Consider the following 26,449-nt stretch of genomic DNA (forward strand, 5'->3'; position numbering starts at 1 on the left):
TAAAAGATTGGCTGACTGGCAGAAGGCAAAGAGTGGGAATAAAGGGAGCCTTTTCTGGTGGGCTGCCATTGACTAGTGGTGTTCCGCAGGGGTCGGTGTTGGGTCCACTACTTTTCATGTTATATGTTAATGACCTGTATGATGGAATAGATGGCTTTATGTCCATGTTCGTGAATGACATGAAGATAGGTGGAGGGACAGGTAGTGTTGAGGAAGCAAGAAGTCTGCGGAAGAATTTGGATAGGTTGGGAAAGTGTGCAAATAAGTGTCAGATAGTTCAATAGGATTCCAGTTGAGGAGCAACAGTTCACTTGTTCATTCATTTACAGGAATATAAGCAGAATGCAAAATGCTGACTTTTATCATCCATTTCTATTTAAAACTAAACGGAGATGGCAGTTCAGAGTAAATCACATAGGGTGTTGTATACAACAAAGACAGGGTAAGGAGGGGAGGCTTCCATCCCTAGAAGACACAAGTGAACCTTGTTGACATTTCTGATAGTCAGATAGTTTCTTTCCTCATTACGCCCAACAGCAACAACTAAACTATGTAACTAAATCCAACATTTTCTCGGGGATCAAATATTTTTGAAATGAGAGGTTGTGTAAACTTTTTTACTTCATTCCCAGTTTGTGTAACTATTTGAGCTGCAGCATTGGGATTTAAACATCTTGCTGCATCAATGTTCCCAACCTCAAAGCTAATCTATGAACTGGACTAATATACCATTGCACCCAATTCAAGCCATAAATTAAAGAATTTCTCAGCCAAAAATGTCTTCCTGTGTTGCTGAATTACTATTGTAAAACACAAATTACTTGTGCTATAACATCAGGATAAGCGTTCAACCAAGAAAGCCAAGCCCAAAGCCAAGTATCTAAACTGCTTAGACACGCTTATGCTGAGGACAATAACTAACTCCATATGCAATAACAAGCACATAAAAACTAATTGTGTAGATGCAAGTATAACGTTGGGTTACCAAGTGGGCACCTCCCTTCACTGGTGTTTCATTGAGTTAGGCCCACAACACCTCAACAGTTAGTTCTGGTGTCCAAGAACCACCCCCTCAATACCTGCTCTCACCACCTATGCTACCAGTATCTACTAACTAAAGGAAACTACAGATGATTAATTCACGCAAACAAATGCTACACACCCGCATCCTGTCTTACACTTATCCTACCCCTTCATTAAACAGTCGTAACGCCAGTTATCAACTCAGATAAAACCGAGATACAATTACACAGAATACACTTACAAAGAAATACACATACCGCACGTTATACATTCCTTTCTGCCCCCAACTGACAGTGTTTCTTCTCCACGAAATGCACCTACTGCCATGCTCTGCTGCCTCTGACATCTCCTTTAGGGCTTGACGCAAACTCTGTCTGTAAATTCATAGCTTTCCAAATAGCGGCATGGTCGATCGTGCGATGAAACCCCTACAACCCACCTCTACCGGACATACTCTTGCTTTCCATCCTCACTGCTCAACTTGTGCTGCCAACTTTACACATCTAAGTTTTTTCCTTTCATAAGCCTCATCCACTAACTTCTCCCAAGGCACCGTCAGTTCTATAAAATACACTCTCCACTGACTAACTGACCATGACACTAGATCTGGCCTCAAACTAGTACTAGTTATTTCCTGCGGAACAAGCTTTCCTCCCAAATCCACCTGCATCTCCCAGTCATTGGCTCCTTTTAGCTGGCATAACTCAGAACAGTCTGAAAACTTTCCTCCTCTACCTTTCTCTCCTGGACAAAATGAATAACTACATTCTCAGTCCCATTGCATGCTGAATTCACCAGTGCTCTCCTCCTCTTAATTGCTGCAGCTATACACTTCAAGACCTGGTTATGCCGCCAAGTATACCAACCCCGAGAAAGACTAGTCTTACATCCTGACAAAATATGCCTCAACGTTGCCACCTCTGAACACAGGGGACACGCAGGCTCCTACCAACTGTTCGAGGTTCTGCGGTAATGGCAACACATAAATAGCCTCTATAACAAAACTTACATGACCTGCTTCCATGCACCACAGGTCCCTCCAGCTCAACCTCCTCTTTTCTACTCTTTCCCAATTCATCAACTGTCCCTGCTTAACCTGAGCCACTGCCCTTATACATAGATATAGAAAATAGGTGCAGGAGTAGGCCATTGAGCCCTTCGAGCCATTCAATATGATCATGGCTGATCGTCCAAAATCAGTACCCCGTTCCAGCTTTTTCCCCATATTCCTATATCACTTGATTCCCTTCGCCCCAAGAGCTAAATCTAACTCTCTTGAAATCTCACTTTATTGGGCTTTTCATCGCTGGTGCGGCTCGGCTGCGGACTTGACATCGCCCGGTGCGGCTCGACCACGGGACTTAGCTGCGCAAGGCTTGGTCGCGGGCCTTTCATCGCCCGGTTCGGCCGCGGGACGTTTCAGCGCCCGGTGCGGGGACTGTGCGGGTCGGTCGGGGACGAGCTGTCTGTCCGTGGGCGTGGGGAAGAGAGTGGAAGTTTTGTTGCCTCCATCACAGTGAGGGGGTGTTTGGAGTCACTGTGATGGACGTTTGTGTTGGGGTCATGTGTCTTGTGTTCTTTTTTTTTTCTATGACTGCTATGTAGTTTCGTTCGGTACTTCGGTACCGAACGACAAATAAAGCTCTGTTATACCTGTTATGTACACGTTTTGAATACACATGTGGTGCAGAAGATGAAATATCATTAAAAATAAATACAAGATAATTAAATAGCAACACCCAAAACTCACCTGTGCCTTATGAGACAAGATGAGCATTAAAATACCTTAAATGCATGTCAATTTATCTTCTTTCTCCTAGTTTTCACTGAGAAGCTGACAGAACAACACAAAATATGCTGGGGCAATGAGTCACTGATGCACCTTTGGGATTTCCTGGTTAAACTGAGTTTACATTGATCATCAGGAGGAAGAAAATGAAGAAGAATACAGCCATTCCGAAGCAGACCTTGTAAACAGCAGAGTAGCCGACCATCCCAAAGATGCTGTTGGTATCACAATGTCCTGATGACCATCATTATAACCACAACTCTCAGACCAAGATCTTTTCCTTCTAAAATGAAGTTAGCTTGTTTTAATTATTTACATACCCAAACACACCTGTCTTATGTGCTTGCAAAATCCAAACCATCCCTACACATCCCAACTTCATCTTTTAGTTTATTGCTACATCGGATCTTTAACTCTTCTCTGCAACTGTTTATTAGAATATAATTGTACTCATGATAAATAGGTTTTCCATGTTCTTGGAAGGGAGCTTCAGTATATACAATATTGCAAGCTTCAGATGCTTTATGATATTTTAAAATCCACTACACTTTGATGTAATGAGGAATTATAATCTACTTGCACAAGGGAAATAAATAGACTTATTTGAAGCATTTTCTGCCTAACTAGCTAGTAATGTGCAATTTTACTTATTAATGTCAAAGTGATATTGTACGATCACACATCTTGACCAATAAATATATTCCAGTGATATACTTATGACAAGAAAAACAAACTTGTTCCCAACCTTATTCCAGCCTGGAAAGTTTTTGAATTATGCCACTTTGGAAATTCAAGCAAGCACTTTCCACAGCAAATCACTTGCGCCAAAGATGCAATTTCAAGAAGGGTCTCGACCCGAAACGTCACCCATTCCTTCTCTCCCGAGACGCTGCCTGACCCGTTGAGTTACTCCAGCATTTGTGTCAACCTTCAATGCAATTTCAATGTTATTTTCATACAAAGTGACAATGTATGATGCCAGCAATATATCACAATAGCAATCGCCATTTGGAGATCTACCAGGAAGTTAGATCACATTCCTCCCCCTGCCCTGAAGCATCAGTTGCACTCATCCCAAATGGGCAGCTGTGTCATTTATGTGCCCAACACCAGATTCGTAAGTCACCTTTTCGAGTTCCATTACAACAAGAAATTATCAGATAAACAGAACATATAGACGAGATGTTCTCAAAGCCTCCTTGAAAACATGTAATATTCTTACTAATTCCTGGGAATCCCCCGCTCATGATTAGTCCCAGGGGAAAGGAAGCATTGGAGTCTGCATTGAGAATATCTGTTCCATTTGCCAGCAGCACATAGAAGCCTTGCATAAACAGTAGAAGTAGCTCATGGTCTCCCATTTGTGTACATCAGTACGCATATTTTTGCCCCTCCCCCCTGCAGCTTCTTCATCATCCAGACTAAAGAAGCAAGTCATGTTCAATCTTATGAAACTACCCTAAAAAGATTTACACTTGTTTTCAAGGGTTCCCCACTCTTTGATATACATTTTTAAATGTCAATAATATTTACCTTCCTACAGTCTCCTCCCTGTTCAATTTTATGAGTTAATTTGCTATATTGTTCCCAACCCATGTAACTAATAGTATAGCTCATTTGTGCTTTGATTGATTAATAGCCGGACATTATAAACACAATTCCTTAATATTTCTGTGATGTCAATATTCACTTAATGTAGGTGTAACGCATGCATTTTAAAAAGTGGCCATTATCTTGATGAAAATAGCAGGGAGAGGAAGGCTATGTAAACCCATTAGTGTGTGTGAGTGCAGACTCATGCGAACTGCGCTTTCTGGGGTTTTTGGTTGTTTAGTACATACAAGGGCAATGCACATCCTGGTCAAACTGATGTTGTTTGCAGCTTTGTTATCACATTGACCTACATTCAATGGAAATATTTCTACATCACAATTTATTTTAAATTGACAAGTGGCAGGCAACAAGTGTTTAAAGGTCATTTTCCTGACTAATTTTATTCATAGGTGTACAATTAATCTTGCAATCATTTCTGGTATTTTAGCACCTACTTTTCCGAGTTTAAAACCTTAAAATAAAAATGCCATTTGCGTTTCATCTGTTGAGAGTCTCTATAGAAATGATTGACTTTCATTTTTTTCCTCAAGAGTATACAATTAATTTTGTAACATTTGCTATTTTAGTAATATGTACTACATTATATTTCTGAAAATTAAATGGCATTTACATTTCATCCAGTCTGTCAAACAGTCTATGGATCTCTAAATTGACTCCCAACATTTTACCCTCCTGTATAATTTGATAAAAGTTGCTCTTGGATTTACATTTTCAATATTAATGTTTGACATTGTCGAACAACCATGTGAATAGTGAATGGCAGCATTCTGGATGTTAATTCGTAAACTAATCACATCTGCTAATATGTGGCCATATTTTCTGATTTTTACCAATTTACAATCTTTGTATTCCCAAATGCTTTTATTTAACAAACATAATGCTTTACATATATTTCCTCACAGTCCTCATGTTTAGTCACATCTCAATATTAAACTCAAAGGCCAATTATGTTATGCACTTACAGAATTGCCATTAATTTGTTAGGCCTTTGATAAATTCATTAGAACTTTCAACTAATTGTTGTTGCCTGGCTTCTTCCACAGATTTAATTGAATTTCCTTAAGTGAATTATCATTAGGATACATCAAGGATCAATCGTTTAGGGTGTGAAACTCAGAAAATTTCCCAAAAATATAAGAGCCATAGCCACACTCCAACAAACAGATTTTAAGTTTCCTCAAGGATTTGTCAATCACGGTGTTGTACTGGTTCTTGCCATCCTTCCTATAATTTCCTACAGTTGTTCATCAAATGCTAAAACATATTTAGACCCAGATATGTACAATTTGTAGGTTTTAACCCTTTTTTTAAAAATTGAGAACTTTTGCCTGTGGCTCAGCTAATAGAGAAGTCAATTTTCTCAGCTGCAAGAAATTACTGGAAAGTTCCCACTGCTTGTGGGTTAGCCTAGTAGAAACAGAGAGGAGGGACTCAAGGCAGTAAGAACATAGAACAGTACAGCACCTGGACTAGGCCTTTCAGCCTACAATGTCTGTGTCAAACATGATGCCAAGACCATCCCTTACCTGCCTGCACATAATCCATATCCCTTCATTCCATGCATATCTATGTGCCTAATCAAGACTCATAAATGCTATTAACGTATCTGTCTCTACCACCTCTGACTGCATGATCTAGGCACTTATCACCCTCTTTAAAAAATCTTGCCTTGCACATCTCCTTTAACTGTTGCCCCTATCCAATTAGAACGTTTCACCAAGAACTTCCTCCTCTCTCCAACATGGGCATTTACAATGAATAGATATTTCAAACTCATTTTTTGTTTTTGCCGCCGCCATTGACCATTATTAAATTTGCAGTGGAAGCTCAGTGACTCTCGAAGTCCCTGCATATACATCCAGGCTAATTTCTAGTATGCATTAATTGAAGGTATTTAGACAGTTCATCTGCCTGTGGGTTTTTTTTTTGACCGGGCAAATAAGAGTAATGTCACCGGTCCCTCTAGTTTTTAGCAATTTTCTATTTGTGCCACAAGTTTCCACCTAGAATTGTAGTTTCCACCCATTATCACTTTCACAAAACTTGAGCAAAGTTACCTTATAGCTTCAAATGAATTTCATTCAATGCTTGCTTACTCCACTGATAGATGATGGGAAGCCACATGAAGCCATATTTGTCTAAATATTTTAGACAAAAAACAAATTATAATGATATTTAAATGTTCATGCAAGCAAATGTTAATGTACATTACCTGTTCTATCCAATTTGAAATAATGGCTTTTAATTGCTCAGTTTTTATTGTCAAATAGTATTGCTTTCAAAATAATAAAGCCTATTTTTAAAACTTTAACGAACAAGTCCAAAGAATTTTAAGTGGAAATAAATAACCACAGATGTCAGTTAATACACAAAGGGTACAGGGTGCTGCAGTTCAAGCAGCATCTCTGGAGTACATGGATAGAGTTGTTGTTCTGGATAGAGTTCACAGATAACAACACAAGTATCAGAAATAGAAAATACAGAATATAATTCACCTATTCAACAAGAACATGGTGAAATTTGGATTCCACTTTGCTGCTCTACCCCACTTCAACCAATTACCCAAACAACCAAAAATCTACACTAATCTCAATTTTAAATAAACACATTAACCGAAAGTTTAGAATGACCTCTGAATTTCAAACAACACTCACCGAAAGAAAACACATCCAAAATGGCCAATCAACACCTCCTTGTCAAGAGATTGTGTCCCGCAGTGCCAGGCTGTCAACCGTAGGTTTCTCAGCATGTACCCAATCTTCTCATCACGTTTCGTTTCAATCAAAATACCTCTCTACCAAATTTCAGAGAACAAAAGGCATTCTACTCCTTCTTGTAGGTCATCTCCCATAATCCCAGAATTAAATTAATTCACAACTTAATTTAAATTCATTTCTTTTAACCCCCCCCCCCCACCTTCAAGACAAGAATATCCATTCTTGGCGAAGCTGATAAAATTGCACACATTGTAGAGACAGAATCAAATGGTTGTGGGTTCAAGCCCCATCTCATTGACTAGAGTGCTAAAGACTTGGTTGGCCCAGGGTACAGTGTTAGGAGAACACTTTGCACTGCTGGCCTTTGAATGAGAGTATAAACCAAGGTATGTCTCCCACTCAGGTAAGGGTAAACTTAAGGTTCAATAGCAAAATTTCAGAAAAGATAAGAGGACTATTATTATATAGTTATACTTTCATCAACATTACCAAAAGGAAAATAATATTTTTTTTTGTTGAAAATAGATAAATGAACCGATGTTTCAAATAGAAAACTGAACAGCATAGTACAGGAACACGCAATTCAACCCATGGTGCTGAATATAACACCAAATTAAACTTTTATAAATTTCTATCAGAAGTACAAAGTCAGAACCTTTTTCTCAGGGTGGAATTGTCAGAAACTAGATGGTGGATCTTAAAAGTAAAAGGGGCAATGTTTTACAGAGGTTGATGGGTGCCTGGAATGTGCTGCCAGGGATGGTGGTGGAGGCAGATACGATATAGTGGAATTTAAGAGGTTTTCAGATAGGCAAATATGCAGGGAATGGAAGGGTATGGACCATGTGCAGGCAGATGAGATTAGTTTCTCTTGGCATCATATTCGGCGCAGATATTGTGGGCTGAAGCTACTGTTCCTGCACTGTATGTTCTGTGCAAATCTTCCCTCAGACTCTGATGCTACTGAGAATTGAAGTTTATAGGAGTGAAATTGGTATGTTTCTCACATTACGGCAAAGTATACAAGAAATTATGTAGCTTTAATGTATTTTGGGAATTGACATTATTGAAATTGCTGTGGAAACAGTTATTTCATTTCTGGAGGTAGGATGAGAAATTATTCTGCTTGGTAAAGTAGATTAAGCCAGTTTTTAAGCGAGATTTTCCATCAGATACAGTGTATAATATAGAATAAAAGCTGTGCATGAGATGTGTATACAAACTGTGTCATAACCAGATTAATTCAAAAGTTATTTTAATCCCCAATGCAGAAGCATAATTTTTTTTCCCATTTCTCAGACTGGTTATCATTATATTCACTTTGAGCTCATGCTAATCTGCAGCAACTTCTATTAAAATCAGAGTTTGTTTAAATGTTTTTAAACAGAATTAAAATTAATTCATCACGAGTATAAAATATGGATTTCTCAATTATTCTGACCAATGGAACCTCAAAAGATTGAGCCTTTAAAAAGTGATATTAAAGCAGAGAATATGTTTGATAGGCTAGATTACTATTTGTTATGCCATGATTTAAGATGGGCTCGTTAAAGTGGCTTTCTTTCAATTTTACTTTTAACTCGCTGTGTAAGCAGGTACCATTTTTGGTTTTTAGATCAGCATTACTGTAACGCAAGAGTTGCTGAAAAAGATGGAGCATGAATTTATCAAGTACGGTTTGGAGAAGAATTGTGAAAAACACAGTACCAGTTTCTACTTAAGCATGTAAGATTAGTTCACGTTATATTCATTTGTGAACTTCGCCTGGATCAATTCAAAGGATTTATACAGCAACTGTATTTACGTACTGTTATGAAAAGGGCGAATCTGGATTCAACTCCTAGCTTTCCCACATTCTTGTATCCTTTAGCAAATAAACATGACATGCTTCATCACCCAACAATCCCTGGTTTGAAGAACTTCCCTACATGAAGATAGAAAATCTAACAGAGGTGAAAAAACAATTCACTTGTCACCATGACCATTTTCTGAAACAGATGAATTTCTGTGCTCCAGTGTTGCACACTTGATGGTAATACCACCAGAACAGAAAACTACTACTTCAAACAATTTATGGGAAACCTCTTTTAAAAAGGAGGCCAAGCTTTAAATATAGCTCAAGTCATAATCTGGAGATGTTTCTGTGAAGTGTATCCACTGCCATAAGAAATAAATTGTAGGCATCCATATACAGAACCACACAGGGTGCAAAAAGTGCAAATAAATCATTCATGCCAGTCCTGTGGAGCACTGGCACAAACAGAAGTAGAGTATAAGCCATTTTTAGGTATGATTTGACATGCTTAATGGAGTAACCTGAATCAATAAATTATAAGATTAGAGTGGTTTTCTATGCGACATGCCAGCTTAAAGTGCATTACAAAGCCCATGGCCGCATCTTGAAAAAATATTCACTTGATGAAAATATAAAACAGAGAATTAACTTAAGGAAACCATTGTTACTATAGAAAATGAGACGTGTGGTAATTTTGCCTGATTTATACCAGTTGCATTCTTAGCGAGACTGTCTTCTAAATTCTAAATGCTTTCTAAATTAACCAAGATCCTTGACATCGTACGCTCTTGCACTTTCCTGCTTTTCACTTCATTAAAAACAAGCTATATGACAGCATTTCCTGCTCTACAGTGCTTTTATGCAACCCAAGTCTCTTTGAAGATGAAATCTGCTATCTGTTAACTCCTTCTCCAAAATACTGAATTGCGTGCAGCTATTGTGCCTGATTTTAGTCCATTTCAATCATTTGTCAGTCACTGTTATGCTGGGAGCCCAACTATTGACACATGCTCCAGGCACGCAGTGCCTCAGAGAATGTAAAGTCAGAAAATTATTACTATTTGTATTTATTAACATTTTACTCTTAATTCACAAATGTGGATGCAGGAATTAAACCAACAAAACATTACCAATATTAAATAGATAAAATGAAAGTAATTTATGCTATGTTGTCCTTCATAAACATGCAAACAGATGCACATTTGTTTCATTGGAACCGATTTCCAGGCACAGCACTCAAGTGAAGCAGAATTTTCTTGGGCAGCAAATCATCCCCGAAACTACACACAAGCCGTATCACCTACCTTATGGTCCTGTGTGGATATTTCCTGGAACAGCAGGTTGCCTATAAATTAGATCCGTGACATGGTCAATAGATTCTGCTCAGTTCCTGCTGGAATTTCATGAAGAACTCAGCTGAATCTTTGAATGGTCAACTGGAAATTTAAATTAAAAATAGAATATGGGAGACACAGCGAGATGGTAGCTTCTATGGAGGAAAATAATTCCATCCCTAGAGAGAAAACCCAAGCTCACCATGTTGTATTGGCCTCAAATTTCCTTGGTGTAGGTGGACAACTTTGAAGACCACTTGCCTGTTCTTAACTTCAGCAGAAGTATCAAAGGGAACTTCCACAACCTTTCCGATCACAAGCCCCACAAAAAAATGCTTTGGAACCTAGTCAAGCCATGCCTTAGAGTCAACTGGCTGTCAAACTGCTTAACACTTTTGCCAATCTGTCTTTCCAAAAGAAAAATAAAAAAAACTATGAAGCATTAAAATTCTTTAAACAAAATTAAACAATCAAATATATTTTTAAAGTATTTAATAAAATTCTATTAAATTTGCTTAAAATTGTTTAAGCAAATTAAACATTTAACCAAATTATAAATAAATATGAATAAAGTACCATCTAAATTGCCAATTTGTGACAGGCTTCTATTGCAATGGGCTGGATCGCTGGACCAGCTGCCAGGGCCTCTGGGCTTTATTTCAGCTGCTCTGTGGTTTTTGAGCTCGCTCTCAGCTGCTCCCAGGACATCTGCCCACCCAGTCACAGATCTGAAACTGATCCATCTTTTTACAGTGATCTGCAAAACTAATTTTTGAGCTTAAGCTGTAGCATTTTTTTGTGATAGTTTGCATTGGTAGAGCAGACCGACACCTCTAAAAAGTTCATCATTTTAGAATTTTTATTTCATTTTGTACTCTTTAGTTTTTAGTTTATTAAATTAAGTTTCTGGGTCACAAACGGAAGAGGGGGATATATTGATGGAAAAAAATTGTTCATAAATTTAGCTTAATTTTTAATTGATAATGCGGAGTCTTTGTCTGCAGAAAAATACATTGGGTTAAGGTATTTTACTACCAACAAAACAAAAACTGACACACGCAAAGAAGTAATTAATAAAAAACAATGTTACTTTTCCTCAATTTTGTCTGGTGCAAAACTTAACTGATTTTCTTTTCGAAGCTCATCTCACCCGTCAGTTTTTGCAGTTTTATGAGGATTTTTGTTTGGCTGCATTTGGAGTATTTTGTCGAGTTCTGGTTGACCCATTACAGGAAGGATGGAAGTTTTGGAGAGGAAGCAGATGTTGTAAGCCTGGATTCGGAGGTATTAGTGATTGGGAGAGATTGGACAAAAAATTGTTTTCTTGGAAGCGAAGAGGAAATCTGATAGAAATATAAAATTATAAGCATAGATAGGATACAGTCAGAACATTTTACGCCCGAGGAAATGTCAAAGACAAGAGGGTATAGCTTTGAGGTGAAAGGGGCAAAGCCTATAGGAAGTGTGGAAGGTGTTTTGTATTTACCCTGGCGGTGGGGTGCCGAGAACATGCTGCCATTGGTGGTGGTGGAGGCATATACAATAGTGGCATTTAAGCAACTTTTGGATAGGCACATAGATTTGCAGAGAATGGAGGGATATGGACCATGTGCAGACAAAGGAGATTACCTTAACATGGCATCATGTATGGGACGACATTGAGAGTTGAAGGGGCTATTCCTGTGCTGTTCTGTTCTATGTTCATACATTCAATAGTAAATGTAATCTGGTGCAGATATAGAGAGGGTAAATTACCTAGTACGATTGAGGGGGAAAGATGCAAGACATTGGTCTCCCACTGCTGTTCTCCAAGAAATTCAGCAATAGGACACTGTAGGAAGGACAGCAGCAAGATTCGTCGTCTGTGCACTTTTACATGATACTTTAAAACATCCCATAAATAATGCACACGACTGTTGGCTTTCTTTGGCAGTGAATTCCAGCCATTATATTTTCTCTCTAAATGCTTATTGACTTGCTACTTGTTTCCAGTATTTACTGCAAATGTATATAAATTGATTTTGTCACCTGTCCACACAATTTCTAGTTACCCATCACTCGATGTAACAGGCCTGTTAAAAGACACACTAGTTTATGGAAAACCTATGATCACTGGGATCTCCATGTTCATTTTGAAGTTTTGACTTCAGCCATCTCATGTAATATAGCTGTTACAGCCCTATTATAATTGCACATTTTACAAGTAATTGAATTATTAAAAGATGGTTATTAATTAAACATGTTTGTTCTGTTAGCAACATGCTAACCACATGAAAATTATCTACCAATAAGGCACAAAAAAAACAAACATGAACCAGAGATAATCTGAAATGAGGCAAGTCCTAATCAGACAAAGTTCAGATACTAATTGCATTAATGACGATTGTTGTTTCTCCTCCTCTTGAGCATGTAGCACTTCAGCTTCAATATACAAAATGCAGAAAAATAGATTTAATGGCCAGAATAAACAAAGTTTCTCACCGTTGCACCAAATTCACAGCAAATCAATATTCTACACAGCTTTAAGTAAAGATAAATTTGCTGTAGTTAATGGACCAGTGTTTCATCAACATTGGTCAGTGATATAATCAATTACTATTGTGTACTCTTAGAAACATAGAAACCTAGAAAAATAAGTGCAGGAGTAGGCCATTCGGCCCTTCGAGCCAGCACCGCCATTCAATATGATCATGGCTGATCATCCACAATCAATACCCCGTTCCTGCTTTTTCCCCCATATCCCTTGATTCATTTAGCCCCAAGAGCTAAATCTAACTCTCTCTTGAAATCATCTAGTGAATTGGTCTCACTGTGGCAGAGAATCCCACAGATTCACAACTTCCTGGGTGAAGAAGTTTTTCCTCATCTCAGTCCTAAATGCCCCGCCCCTTATTCTTAATCTTAAGGCCCTGTCCCAGTTACGCGATTTTTAAGGCGACTGCTGGCGACTGTCAAAGTCGTCGCAGATCGCCAAAATTTTCTTTCACCCTACGACAATGACCACGACAATGCCGAGTCAGGTCGATACAAGTTACTTTTTTCGTGAAACTAGCACCTAGCTAAGAGATTACACCATCTTCGGAAACATCGTGAAATTCCCACACTTACCTGACCGTCAAACTGTTGCCTCCAATCTACCTGTCAAATTTCCTGATGGTAAATAAATTGGTTAAACAAAACTATCTTCTGATATCTTCAAATGCCTTTTCTTAATTTAATATTACGTGCTTCTAAATGCATCTTCAACAACCGAGCAAACATGGGGACAGCTTGCGACAGACAGCGCCCGCAATAAGCTGCGATACCTGGCGACAAGCCAGCTGTCGCCGAGAAATTTCTATCTGGAAATTTTTTCCGCGACGTGCCGAGATCCGCTATGATTCATTGAAGACTCCTCACGATCATGCCCGCGACACCCAGGCAAACGTTCGGCGACAGCCTAGTCGCCGGCAGTCGCCTTAAAATCGCCTGTGGGACAGGCCCTTTACTCTTGCTCACTTTTTAATCTTGTTCCCATGGCTTTTCCTATAAATGTCAATTATATTTGGTATCCATACATCCGTGTGTATCTGCCTGTTACTCTCTGTATGCCTCCATTTGTTCACTTGTTTGCTGACTGCTTATTTGATTTGATTTTTCAATAAAATTGCAAGATGCTGTTTTCACAATGGTTATTGTACACTGCAAAATAATTTACTGTTCACTGCATGACCAATCAAGTTATTGCCACTCCCCCTTCTAAGCTGCCTCTTCTTTCATAGACCATTACAGCACAGAAAGAGGCCCTTGTGCCCACTATGATGTTAATTTAAACTAATCCCATTGCCTGCACAAGGTCCATATCCCTCTATTGCCTGTCTGTTGTGTTCCTCCAACCTCATCTATTGCATCCGCTGCTCTAGATGCCAACTTATTTACATCGGCGAAACCAAGCGCAGGCTCGCCGATCGTTTCGCTGAACACCTGCGCTCGGCCCGCATTAACAAAACTGATCTCCCGGTGGCCGAGCACTTTAACTCCCCCTCCCACTCCCAGTCTGACCTTTCTGTCATGGGCCTCCTCCAGTGCCATAGTGAGGCCCACCGGAAATTGGAGGAACAGCACCTCATATTTCGCCTGGGCAGTTTGCAGCCCGGTGGTATGAACATCGACTTCTCCAACTTTAGATAGCTCCTCTGTCCCTCCCTTCCCCTCCTCCTTCCCAGATCTCCCTCTATCTTCCTGTCTCCACCTATATCCTGCCTTTGTCCCGCCCCCCTGACATCAGTCTGAAGAAGGGTCTCGACACGAAACGTCACCCATTCCTTCTCTCCCGAGATGCTGCCTGACCTGCTGAGTTACTCCAGCATTTTGTGAATAAATCGATTTGTACCAGCATCTGCAGTTATTTTCTTATACCACTATTTATTGTAAACCTTGGTAGGTTTGTTGTTGCATGAAGTCCAAAATAGTTAAGGATTTCCTTTCCTGGGAGAAATTGGAAAACGAAGTGGGTTTTGTGACCGTGCAGATCGTTGTGCTCATCTTTCCTCCTGTAGCTCCTTTGGCGCTCAAAAAACATTTCTAGGAAGAGGAGGTCAATTAGATTTGATAGTAAAAAGGGCCAGAGAGAGAAAGGTGCATTATTGCCAGCGTTGCTGCATCAGGCTCCTGGCTGAACCCCTGCCGTCTCTGGCAGTGCTCGTTGCCGTGATGGGAACAAATAAATGGTTCAGGTGATTAAGGTCATGTGGATCATTGTAGAACAAACTACGATACAACTTTATTTATCCCAGGATGGAAATTGATCTGCCAATAGTCATAAAACACAAGATACATGAAACATGAAATTAAAGCACTGAATAGAAAGGGTTGGGGATGTACAAAGATTGAGGGGTGGGTGGGGGGGGGGGGGGAGGGGAGTCAGTACACCCCATGACAAAAGGGGGAGACGTTATACAGTTTGATAGCCACAGGGGAAGAAGGATCTCCTGTGGCGTTCTGTATTGCATCTTGGTGGAACCAGTCCATTGCTGAAGGTGCTCCTCTGGTTGACCAGTGTGTCATGGAGCAGTTTGAGGAGCATCCTCCCCTCCAAGCCCACCTCCCATGAATTCAACTCCGCCCCAAGGATGGAGCTAGCCTGGCTACAAGTGACTGCAGAGGCGACGTGCAACAGATACCAGCAAAGAATGATGTAAGGTGGGTTGGGGCAAGCAGTCCTTACACAGTCCAAGATGAGGATGTCTGTATCCAGATTGGCGTTGCTGGGAGCTGCTTTGTGCACTGACAGACCATCAGGGTCAAACAGGCTCTTTCAGCCCCTTCTGTTGAATGTGATGGAAGCTGCCAATGACTATGAGCGTGTTACCATAGAGCAAGTTCCCATCTGGGGAGAGCTCTGCAGCCAGTCAAATAGATACAAGGAGCAACTTCCATCAATCCAATAGGTGCCAGAATGTAACATTCCAGGCACAGGAGAGCACCACATGAATAGATGTTTTAAAAAAGATTAAGTACTTATCTATGAATATTGACTTTATGACCCAGAACTATGCAACAATTCAGTGCTCTGTAGGTTACCAGTGTATTGTATTAGGTCTCTAAAATTCCAGCTTTATTTAACCAGTTGAAATTAAATTATCTGGTGAGATTTGAACTTATGCCCCTGAAATAATAGTTCATAACTCTGGCACTGTCCCAAAGGCTTAACCTCTGTGCTATCATATCACCTGCTCTGTGACTCTCTGCAAGCATCATATATTGCTGATTTATATCATTACATCTCTAGTTGAATTGAAAGCTGAGGTACACATTCAACGTGACAATGAAGCTGCATGCTGGAATCAAGGACACAGTATCATGCCAGAGGTAACCAATATATACATAACAAAATCTGGGGGAAAGGTCAGGAGAGTTGGGCATCATTGTCAAGGAAGGGGTAGAATTGATTTCTATACATTTTCTGTTTTGCATTTCTGTCCAGTGCATATTTCCATCCCATCTCCCTCAAAAATATATTAGTTTACAATCATAAAAGAGCGTGTGTGTAACTTTTTGCTGCTTGTTATTGGAAATATTCCTCCTTTTTCTGGTTAACAGCACATCAATGCACACCCAGAATCATGCTATTATAAGATAAAATGGCTTAACTTAATTTGAGTCAATTGTTTTAGGATTAAAGTCCAAATGATTAAAAGGACACACAGGAGCTATTCCCTCACACTGTAATTGTTATATTGAGAATCTAATTGGACATATGGAGTTGAGCTGTTATTACTCCTCAGTTACTGACTTCATATAACATATAACATATAACAACTACAGCATGGAAACAGGCCTGTCTGGCCCTACCAGTCCACGCCGACCATTCTCCCTGACCTAGTCTCATCTACCTGCACTCAAACCATAACCCTCTAATCCCCTCCTATCCATATACCTATCCAATTTACTCTTAAATAATAAAATCGAGCCAGCCTCCACCACTTCCACCGGAAGCCCATTCCATACAGCCACCACCCTCTGAGTAAAGAAGTTCCCCCTCATGTTACCCCTAAACCTTTGTCCCTCAATTCTGAAGCTATGTCCCCTTGTTGGAATCTTCCCCACTCTCAAAGGGAAAAGCCTACCCACGTCAACTCTGTCCGTCCCTCTCAAAATTTTAAAAACCTCTATCAAGTCCCCCCTCAACCTTCTACGCTCCAATACTGTAAACATGGGCATAGGCTTTCTCACAGGTTATAGAAGCTGCAGACACTGAAAATCAGTGGCACGGTGGCACAGCGGTAGAGTTGCTGCCTTACAGCGAATGCAGCGCCGGAGACTCAGTTGCGATCCTGACTACGGGCGCCATCTGTACGGAGTTTGTACGTTTCCCCGTGACCTGCGTGGGTTTTCTCCGAGATCTTCGGTTTCCTCACACACTCCAAAGACGTACAGGTATATAGGCTAATTGACTGGGTAAAACGTAAAAATTGTCCCTAGTGGGTGTAGGATAGTGTTAATGTGCAGGGATCGCTGGGCGGCGTGGACCCGGTGGGCCGAAGGGCCTGTTTCCGCGCTGTATCTCTACATCTAAAAAAAATCTAAAACAAAACAGAGATTGCTTTAAATACACAGCACACCTGGCTGCATTGATTTGAAGTAAAGCAGAGGTAACATTTTAGGGCTGAGATTCAGTGTCAGACCCTTCCTCTTCCTACAGATGTGGCCTGACCTGCTGAGCATTCCCTGCAATGTGTTGATATTAATGAAAATATTACCTCTCTCAGATACCATGTATAAAATCATCTTCCAAAATAGTACACTGTCTACATTGCCTTAATTACAAGTAGCTCATTTATTTTTCACTCTAGAAGCCTTTTCCACACTTCTATGATACACATGTTACAAATCTTCTATCAAACATAGAACAGTACAGCACAGGAACAGGCCGCTCAGCTTACAAGGTCCGTGTTAAACATGATAGCAAGACCAGCTCTTATCTGCCTGCTTGTGATCCATACCCCTCCATTCCCTGCATGTCTATGTGCATATCCAAAAGCCTCTTACACCAACACGTTCCAGGCACCAGCCCCATGTAAACATTCTTGCTCCACACATCTCTTTTAAACTTTGCCCCTCTCACCTTGAAGCTATGGCTTCTAATATTTAATATTTCAATCCTGGAAGGTTCTGACTGTCGACCTTATCTAGGCCTCTCAGTGTTATATACTTCATGTCCTTTTATATACTTTATATCGTTTATACAAGGTCTCTGCTCAACCTCCAGCATTCCACAGAAAACAATATGTCCAAACTCTTCTCATAGCTAATACCCTCTAATCCAGGCATAATTCTGGTAAACCACTTCTACACTCTTTCCAAAACCTCCACATCCGTCGTCTATTGGGGTTAACAGAACTACATGCAATATTCCAAATGCAGCATAACCAAAGTCCTACTCGGCTGCATTCTGACTTCCTTTACTCGTAGTCAATGCCTTAACCATGAAGGCAAGTATACCGTCTGCCTTCTTTACCACTCTATCCACGTGTGTGGCCACTTTCATGGAATTGTGCACTTGGTCCTCCAAGATTCCATCTTGATAAAATCATTAGTTTATCCTTTTCAGATTATTTTATTTCTCCCAGATATGCTTTTATTTCACCATTTCTTGATCTCCAAAAAGATCTAGAAAATGAAAGCCAACTGTTCTCCATTGTTACACTCAGATTGCACCACAAGTTACTGCCAATGTCGATAATAATCACACATTATGTGGAGAAAAAAATGGCGCAAAGTTGTGCTTCCAAAACAACCAATGGAAGCGAACATTGGTTATAACATAGATAAACTATGGTGAAGGATAATACAGCAGATGTCATGGAAGTTACTTGCATGTTTCTATCCAACATAGAAGGCGGCCATTTGGCCCAAAGCAATTCTGACTCACAGCAACCCAATTTCCTCCAATTTATATGGAGCAGAAGAGAGAGAAAAAATAATGTCGGTGTAAAATATATATTTTGGCGTTCTTATCTATTAGAAAGGACAGTCAAGACAGAGAAGGAGGGTGCTTATCTGAAGGGTAATAGTATGGAATGATCTGGGCTAAAATGAACAGGAAGTTGAATATTCAGGGAAGTGGTGGTAGCGAGGCAAATGAATAATTTGGATTTTATTCAAAAGCAAACCAGGCATGAGGGGTTGAATGGCCTCCTACCTTTTTTATGTTCTAGTTAGCAGATAGACAAAAGACAGCAAGAGATACTAAGATGTGAAAACAAGTCAGAATGAATGAAAAAGCAAAAAACTGCCAATGCTGATAATCCAAAACAAAAAATAGACAATGTATGTAAAATACTGTTGGCCAAGAGGCACTGATGAAGAGAAAATAAAAGCCAATAAGGATCTGTCAAAGAAAAATAAAAACAGGTTTTAATTTCTATACAAAAGAATGGGATGGTGAGAATCAAGAGAGCAGACTATTCAGCTGCTTGCTGCCTGGCCTGCTGAGTGGCTCTTGTCTCAAGCCTATCACTCCCCGAGCCTTCATCACCACTCAACACAAAACTTCTAGCTCAACATTACCCTCCTGCTCATCCCCACAATCTGATCCTAACAATCTCAGTTTTTATTGTAATAAATGACTGAGCCTCCACTGCCCTCCAAAAAGAATGCCAGAGGCTCAGCTTTGGATGAAGACATTTTTCCTCAATTCAGTCCTGTCCTTTATTATGAGACTGTGAGTCATCTATACTCCACAGCCAACAGCAGCATTCTCCCTGTAAATGCCAGCTCAAACCCACCAAGAACTTTGAATCAGTCAAGCCCAGTGATCCTATGTTACGGAATCTACCAAATAATAACAACTCTATTTTGTTTCCATGTTGAACTTAAATAAGCCAAAAGTGAGATAAGAGGCATACTTTGTTTAAAAAAGATTGGGATAGAAGACTTAAATGCTCAGAAATGGATAAATATACCAGTATTCAAAAACAAATTTAAAATTCTGAACAAATGTTGAAGAGTCATTGAGACATAATATCTCCATGAGAAAAGAGATATATTCATAGCTTTTCAAGTAGATGAGGGACATTCAAAATGTAATAACCAGGTACTGCAGATGCTGGTTTTTACCAAAGATAGATACAAAATGCTGGAGTAACTCAACAGGTCAGGCTGCACCCTTGGAGAACATTGATAATCAATGTTTCAGGTAAGAACCTTTCTTCAGACTGATTGCAGGTGGGTGGGGGCAGTAAAGAAAGCTGGGATAGAGAAGGGGCAGGACAGAGCATGGCCAGTAATAGGTGAACAGAAGCAAGAGGGTTATTTGCTTGTTGGACAAAGGCCAGGGATGAAAAACAGGTGCGAGCCCAAGAGGACGAATAGCTGAGAATTGTTAAGCTCGGGGATAGAAAAGTTGCAGATCGGGTATCCATTGTAAACTGTAAAAGTAGAGGGGCAATGGGGAAAAAACCAGTGTGAGGTCAACCAGGATTCAGTGTGAGGGGGGAGGAAAGGGGGGGGGGGGGAAGGAGAGTATTCTTGGTAGAGAAAGGGGAGTAGGAAGGAAGGCTTTGTGGGTTAGCTACTTAAAATTGGAAAATTCAGTTCCAGCTACCCAAGTGGAATATGAGGTGCCATTCCACCAGTTTGCATGTGCCCTCACTCTGCCAATGGAGGCGGCCAAAGAGAGAAAGATCAGTATGGGAACGGGAGTTAAAGTGGTTAGCAACAGAGAGATTCAGTCAGCCTTGGCAGACCAAGCGGAAGTGTTCAGCAAAGTGTTAATTGAGTCTACGTTTGGTCTCACATCGGGAACACCAGATGCAGTAATGAGATTAGAGGAGATACATGTGAAGCTCTCTCTCACCTGGAAGGACTGCTGGGTTGATGATGTTAGAGGAGGTGTATGTGAACTTGAGGTTAAAGGAGGTGCATGTGAATTTATAAAGTTAAACAGATGAGACAGATCTTTCAGGTGAGAGAGGTTCACCTGCACCTGGTCTAATTTAATCTACTGTATCCATTTTGTGTGATGTGGACTTCTGTACATTGGCAAGACTAAGCGCAAACCCAGTGACCGCTTTACCAAACACTTGTGCTCGGTTTGCCAAAGCCTACTGGGTCACTCGATTGCTAACCATTTTAACTCCCTTCCCATTCTGATCTTCCTGTCCTGGGCCTCCCCCATTGCCAGATTGAGGCCACCCACAAGCACGAGCAACAGCACCTCATATTTCACTTCAGTATTCACGTGAGTTTAGAAGGATGAGAGGGGATCTTATAGAAACATATAAAATTATAAAAGGACTGGACAAGCTAGATGCAGGAAAAATGTTCCCAATGTTGGGCGAGTCCTGAACCAGGGGCCACAGTCTTGAGTCCAGAACCAGGGGCCACAGTCTTAGAATAAAGGGGAGGCCATTTAAAACTGAGGTGAGAAAAAATGTTTTCACCCAGAGAGTTATGAATTTGTGGAATTCTTTGCCACAGAGGGCAGTGGAAGCCAAATCACTGGATGGACTTAAGAGAGAGTTAGAAAGAGCTCTAGGAGCTAGTGGAATCAAGGGATATGGGGAGAAGGCAGGCACGGGTTATTGATTGGGGACGATCAGGCATTATCACAATGAATGGCGGTGCTGGCTCGAAGGGCCGAATGGCCTTGTCCTGCACCTATTTTCTATGTTTCTATGTTCCTAAGTAGCTTTAGAACCAAACAGTATGAACATTGAATTTTCCAATTTTAAGTAACTAACTCCCAACCATCCCCTTCCCCTTCCCCCAACCCTCACATTTCTTCCAACCCCCTCCCCCCTCTCCCTCCCTCCCTTCCTTCCCCACATCCCCTCCCCCTTCTCCTTCCCTCCCTCATCTTATCTCCCTTCTCCCCCCCCCCCCCTAAAAACCATGGCTTACCTTTAGGACATTGTAAAAAGACAGCTAGAAAATCATAACACGATGTGTGCAAATTAACTTGGCTTTATGAACTGAAAATCATTTATAACAAATCTAATGGAGTTATTTTAAGAATGTAATACAGATAAATAGAAACCAGCAGATGCAGCATATCTGGACTTTCAAAGGGAAAACAAACGCAAACAAAAAAAACCCAAGGACTCCTGTTGCTGAGAATGATGTATGAGCATGATTAGATAGTGTCTGAGGAGTGAGGGCAACATATTCCCCTGGGAGAGGAGTGGTTCAAGCAGTGTTTCCTAACAAGTACAAAATAGGTGCATTGCAAGATTACAGAGGAAAGAAAGATCCTTTTGTTATTTGACAACACACCACCTGAGCACTCACGGCTGTGACCAAGTTCTGCTCTAACTCGGCATAAAAATTTGCAGATGACACCAGATGAAGCGGGCTGCGTCTCGAACAATGACGGAGACTGATTATAGCAGGAAGTGGGGAGCTTAGTGACACAATGTCAAGACAACAAACTCAGTCTAATGTCAGCAAAATGAAGGAGCTAGTGACTTCAGGAAACAGGGTGATGTAAAGTACCTAGACAGCATCGATGGAGCAAAAGCAGAGATAGTCATGAGCTTCAAGTTCCGAGGTGCAAATATCACCCACTACGTGTACTAGTCCAACCACATTGACCCTGGAGCCAAAAAAAGCCTATATTTCATCAGAAGACGAAGGAAGTTCAGCATGTATCCCAAAGACCCTTTTTCAGAGTGAGGATTAGCTCAAGAGGTTGGGATATTATAACCAATAAAAGAAACGTGGCTGAGAAAAGGACAGGACTGGCAAATCAATGTTACAGGGTATGGATGCAACAGACATGAGAGATGCAGGGACGTGTGGAAGAGAGGTTGCCTTTTTGATCAGGGAGGCTATAATTACAGAGAGGATATTTACTGTTCATTGAGGCTCGTTGCGTGGAACTTAGAAACAGGAAGGGTGTGATTACTTTGATGGCTCAGTATTACAAACTGCACTGGATGGCATGGAATTTGCTAAATGTGTGCAAGTACAGAAAATGAACCACTGCAGATCCTCTTAGAAATCAAGGACACAAAGTACGGAGTAACTCAGCAGGTCAGGCAGCATCCTTGGAAAACAAGGATAGGTGGTGTTTCAGGGCAAGACTTCTTCAGACTGATGGGGGGGAGGAGAGGGGGGGTAGAAGAACTTGAAAAATGATTTTTTGACAGGCAGATGGCTGGAACAGAGGGCATAGATAAGAACAGATGTGAGACAGGTTAGAAAAGTTGCAGATTGTGAAGCCAGGGGGAAGAAGATTGTACTTCTTATGGAAAGGAGAAATGGGTGGGAGCCCAGGTGAGGGGTGGGGGGGGGGGGGGGGTGGGGGGTGCAGGAGAAGGGGTTAGAGGCTATTGACTAAAATTGGAGAATTCATTGTTCATAACATTGGGGTGTAATTACCCAAGTGGAAAACGAGGTGTTGTTTCTGAGTCTGTGTATGGCTTCATTGGTAATGGAGGAGGCCCAGGACAGAAAGGTCAGTGTGAGAATGCACAGGAAGTTAAAATGGGAGATCCAGTAAGCCTTAGCAGACAAAGCACAAGTGTTCAGCGAAACGGTTGCATAATCCACGCTTGGTCTCAACAACATACAGGAGGCCACATTGGGAACAACAGATAAGGTGAGGATGTGCACGTGAATCTCTATCTCATCTGGAAGGACTGCTGGAGTCCCTGGATTGAGGTGGTGTAGGGACAGCTGTTCCATCCCCTGCAGTTGCAGCCAAAAGTATCTGGGAAAGGGTGGTTACGGTGGGAAAGGATGAGTGAACCGAGGAGTTGGAGGGAGCAGCCTCTGCAGAGGGTTGAAAGGGATGGAGATGGGAAGATGTGACTAGTGGTGGGATGGTCGGACAAATGACAGATGTACCAGTGTGGGAACATTTTGGGACCATTGACCATAGTTCTGTTAGTTATGCAGTTATGGAGAAGGATGGAGCAAACGCAAAAATTAAGGTCCTAAATTGAGGCAAGGTATATTAAGGCACAGGCATTAGGCAGGAACTTAAAGGTTGATTGGGAGAGTCTGATTGGGACAGCTGGCATGTGGGGTGCTTTCAAAATTGAGTTAACAAGAGTACAGGGTAATATGTTCCTGTTAGGGTGAAAGGGAAGGCTGGCAAGTTTACTGATTGAAACAAGAGGTCGAGACTCCGGTCATAAAAAGGAGGCGGCACAGCGGCAGTCTGAATCAAGAGAATCCCTCCTCAAATATGTGTATGGGTACACTGAATAAGGCAAACAGGAGGGCACAAATACAACATAAAATGGAGCTGGTAGGCAAGGTAAAAAAAGTCCTGAGAGATTCTACAGGAAAATCAAGAGTTAAGTGAGGCGAGGGAAAAAATAGGTCTCCTTAAATATCAGCATAACTATCTTTGTGCAGAGCCATAAGAAAAGTAGATATTAAGGAAATACTACTCACCTGTTTTTACTAAGACCAAGGAAGTTAAGAAATTGAGGAATAGGAGTTGTGAAGGTATTAGTAATTTTAAAGTGCACTAAGGTGCAGAAATCCCCAGTGCAGTATCAAGTGTATCCTTAGACCTTGTGGAAAGGTGGAGGTCCTTGCAGAGATATTTGCATCATCTTTAGGCATAGGTGAAGTTTCAGAAGAGTGGAGGGTGCCTGCTGTTGCACCATTATTTAAGAAGTCCAGCAAGAATAAGCCATGGAACTAAATGAAGGTATCATAAAATGCTGGAGTAACTCAGCTGGTCAGGCAGCATCTAGGAGAGAAGGAATGGGTAACGTTTCGGGTCGAGACCCTTCTTCAGACTGATGTCCAACAGTCACCGACATCAGTCTGAAGAAGGGTCTCGACCCGAAACATCACCCATTCCTTCTCTCCCAGATGCTGCCTGACCTGCTGAGTTACTCCAGCATTTTGTGATACCTTTAATTTGTACCAGCATCTGCAGTTATTTTCCTACACAGCAATGGAACTAAAGGTCAGTGAGCCTGATATCAGTGATAGGAAAGTTATTGGAGCGGACTTTTAGTAACAGGATCCAAGAGTTTTTGGGTTGGCATGGACTGATTAGGGATAATCAGGATGGCTTGTGTGTTGGAAAATGCAAATCATGAAGATATTACAAGCTGCAAGCAAGAAATCACTCGAGCAGGCAATTTTATCTCTGCCCTGCACCCTCTCTAATGATAGAAATATTTTCACTCCCACCCCCACAACTAAACAATCATTGGAACAGACAACTTTTAAAAACAGGAACTACAAAACCAAAATACGAAATACAAAGTTCAAGTTGGAAAAATAACCATTTAAAGATCAAAAAGTGGTAAACAAAATAATGGAAAACCAAAATCCAGCTAATTATAAGGCAGTGTGAACACTAGCAAAATGATGATTAATGGAATTAACATTGCTGAATATTATTTTTACTGCTGAAATCAATCTAACGAACAGCTGGGTTCTTAAACTTAATTTGCATGATCTAGCTACCATTACAATTTTTTGCCAATATTTCATTCACAAACAGATCTTCCCCCAACTCCAATAATTCTCAGGCTCTGACCATCATGAAGCTAACAAGCAATAACCTATTTAAATCAGTCCACCAAGTGCAAATTTACCTTTCAACCTTCGTCCACTAGACGCACTCAAACAACTTTCTTTATTTCTGGTTCTCTTTCCTTAAAGGAATCTAGTACCTTTCTGACTTTCTATGTGCTTATTATATTTTTGAACACTCATCTGACAACACCAAGTGTTCAATCTGCCAAATCCCACGTCAGTCTCTGCAACACATTATATTTGTTACCAGTTGATAACTTGTTTTAAACTAAGTTCAAATATTGGCCAGATTTGAACTCAACTTTGGATTATTATCCAGGATCTTTGGTCAAATAACCACTGTTCATTGTAGGCTCACTGTGACATCCCAAGCTTTGCTTCATTCTCCACATTTGATAGATCACGTGAGATCCAATGTGAGCTGGACACAAAATTGGCTTGGTGGAAGGAGTCAGTGGGTGATAGTAAATGGTTACCTGTGACCAACGGTGTGCAGCACCTTTGCTGTCATGTACATTAATGATTTTGAGGAGATTTTAGGTGGCATGATTAGTAAGTTTGAAGGTGACACCAAAAATTGGCAGGAAATGAAGATGGTTGGATAGGATGTCTGGAACCGCTTGCACCTCCTCCAACCTCATCTACTGTATCCGTTGTTCAAGATGTGGACTCTTATACATCGGTAAGACCAAACGAAGGCTGGGTGATCGTTTCGCTCAGCCCGCGTAAACCAATCTGACCTCCTGGTTGCTGGACACTTTAATTCTCCTTTCCATTCCTACACAGACATTTCTATCCTCGGTCTCCTCCATTGTCAGAGTCAGGCTAAATGCAAATTGGAGGAACAGCATCTCATATTTTGCTTGGGCAGCTTAAAGCTCAGTGATATGAATATTGATTTCTGTCACTTCAGGTAGTCCCGGCATTCCCTCTCTCTATCCCTCCCCCACCCAAGTCACACAAGCTTATTTTCACCCTACAAACAGCTTGCAATGGCCTGTTTCCTTTATCATCGATACTTTTTTGCATATCTTTCATTCATTGTTCTTCATCTCTCCACGGTGGCACAGCGGTAGAGTTGCTGTCTTACAGCGAAAGCAGCACCGGAGACCCGCGTTCGATCCCGACTACGAGTTCTGTCTGTATGGAGTTTGTACGTTCTCCCCGTGACCCGCGTGGGTTT

The 26,449-nt window shown here is 40.9% G+C and overlaps 1 protein-coding gene across 1 annotated transcript in view; it reads right to left on the reverse strand.

Annotated features, from left to right (window-relative positions):
• Positions 1 to 26,449, reverse strand: part of gabbr2 (gamma-aminobutyric acid (GABA) B receptor, 2) — a 694,367-nt gene that overhangs the window by 446,133 nt on the left and 221,785 nt on the right. The window lies entirely within an intron of this gene.

This window comes from Rhinoraja longicauda, chromosome 2, assembly GCF_053455715.1.
Source record: "Rhinoraja longicauda isolate Sanriku21f chromosome 2, sRhiLon1.1, whole genome shotgun sequence".
NCBI classification, from domain to species: domain Eukaryota; kingdom Metazoa; phylum Chordata; class Chondrichthyes; order Rajiformes; family Arhynchobatidae; genus Rhinoraja; species Rhinoraja longicauda.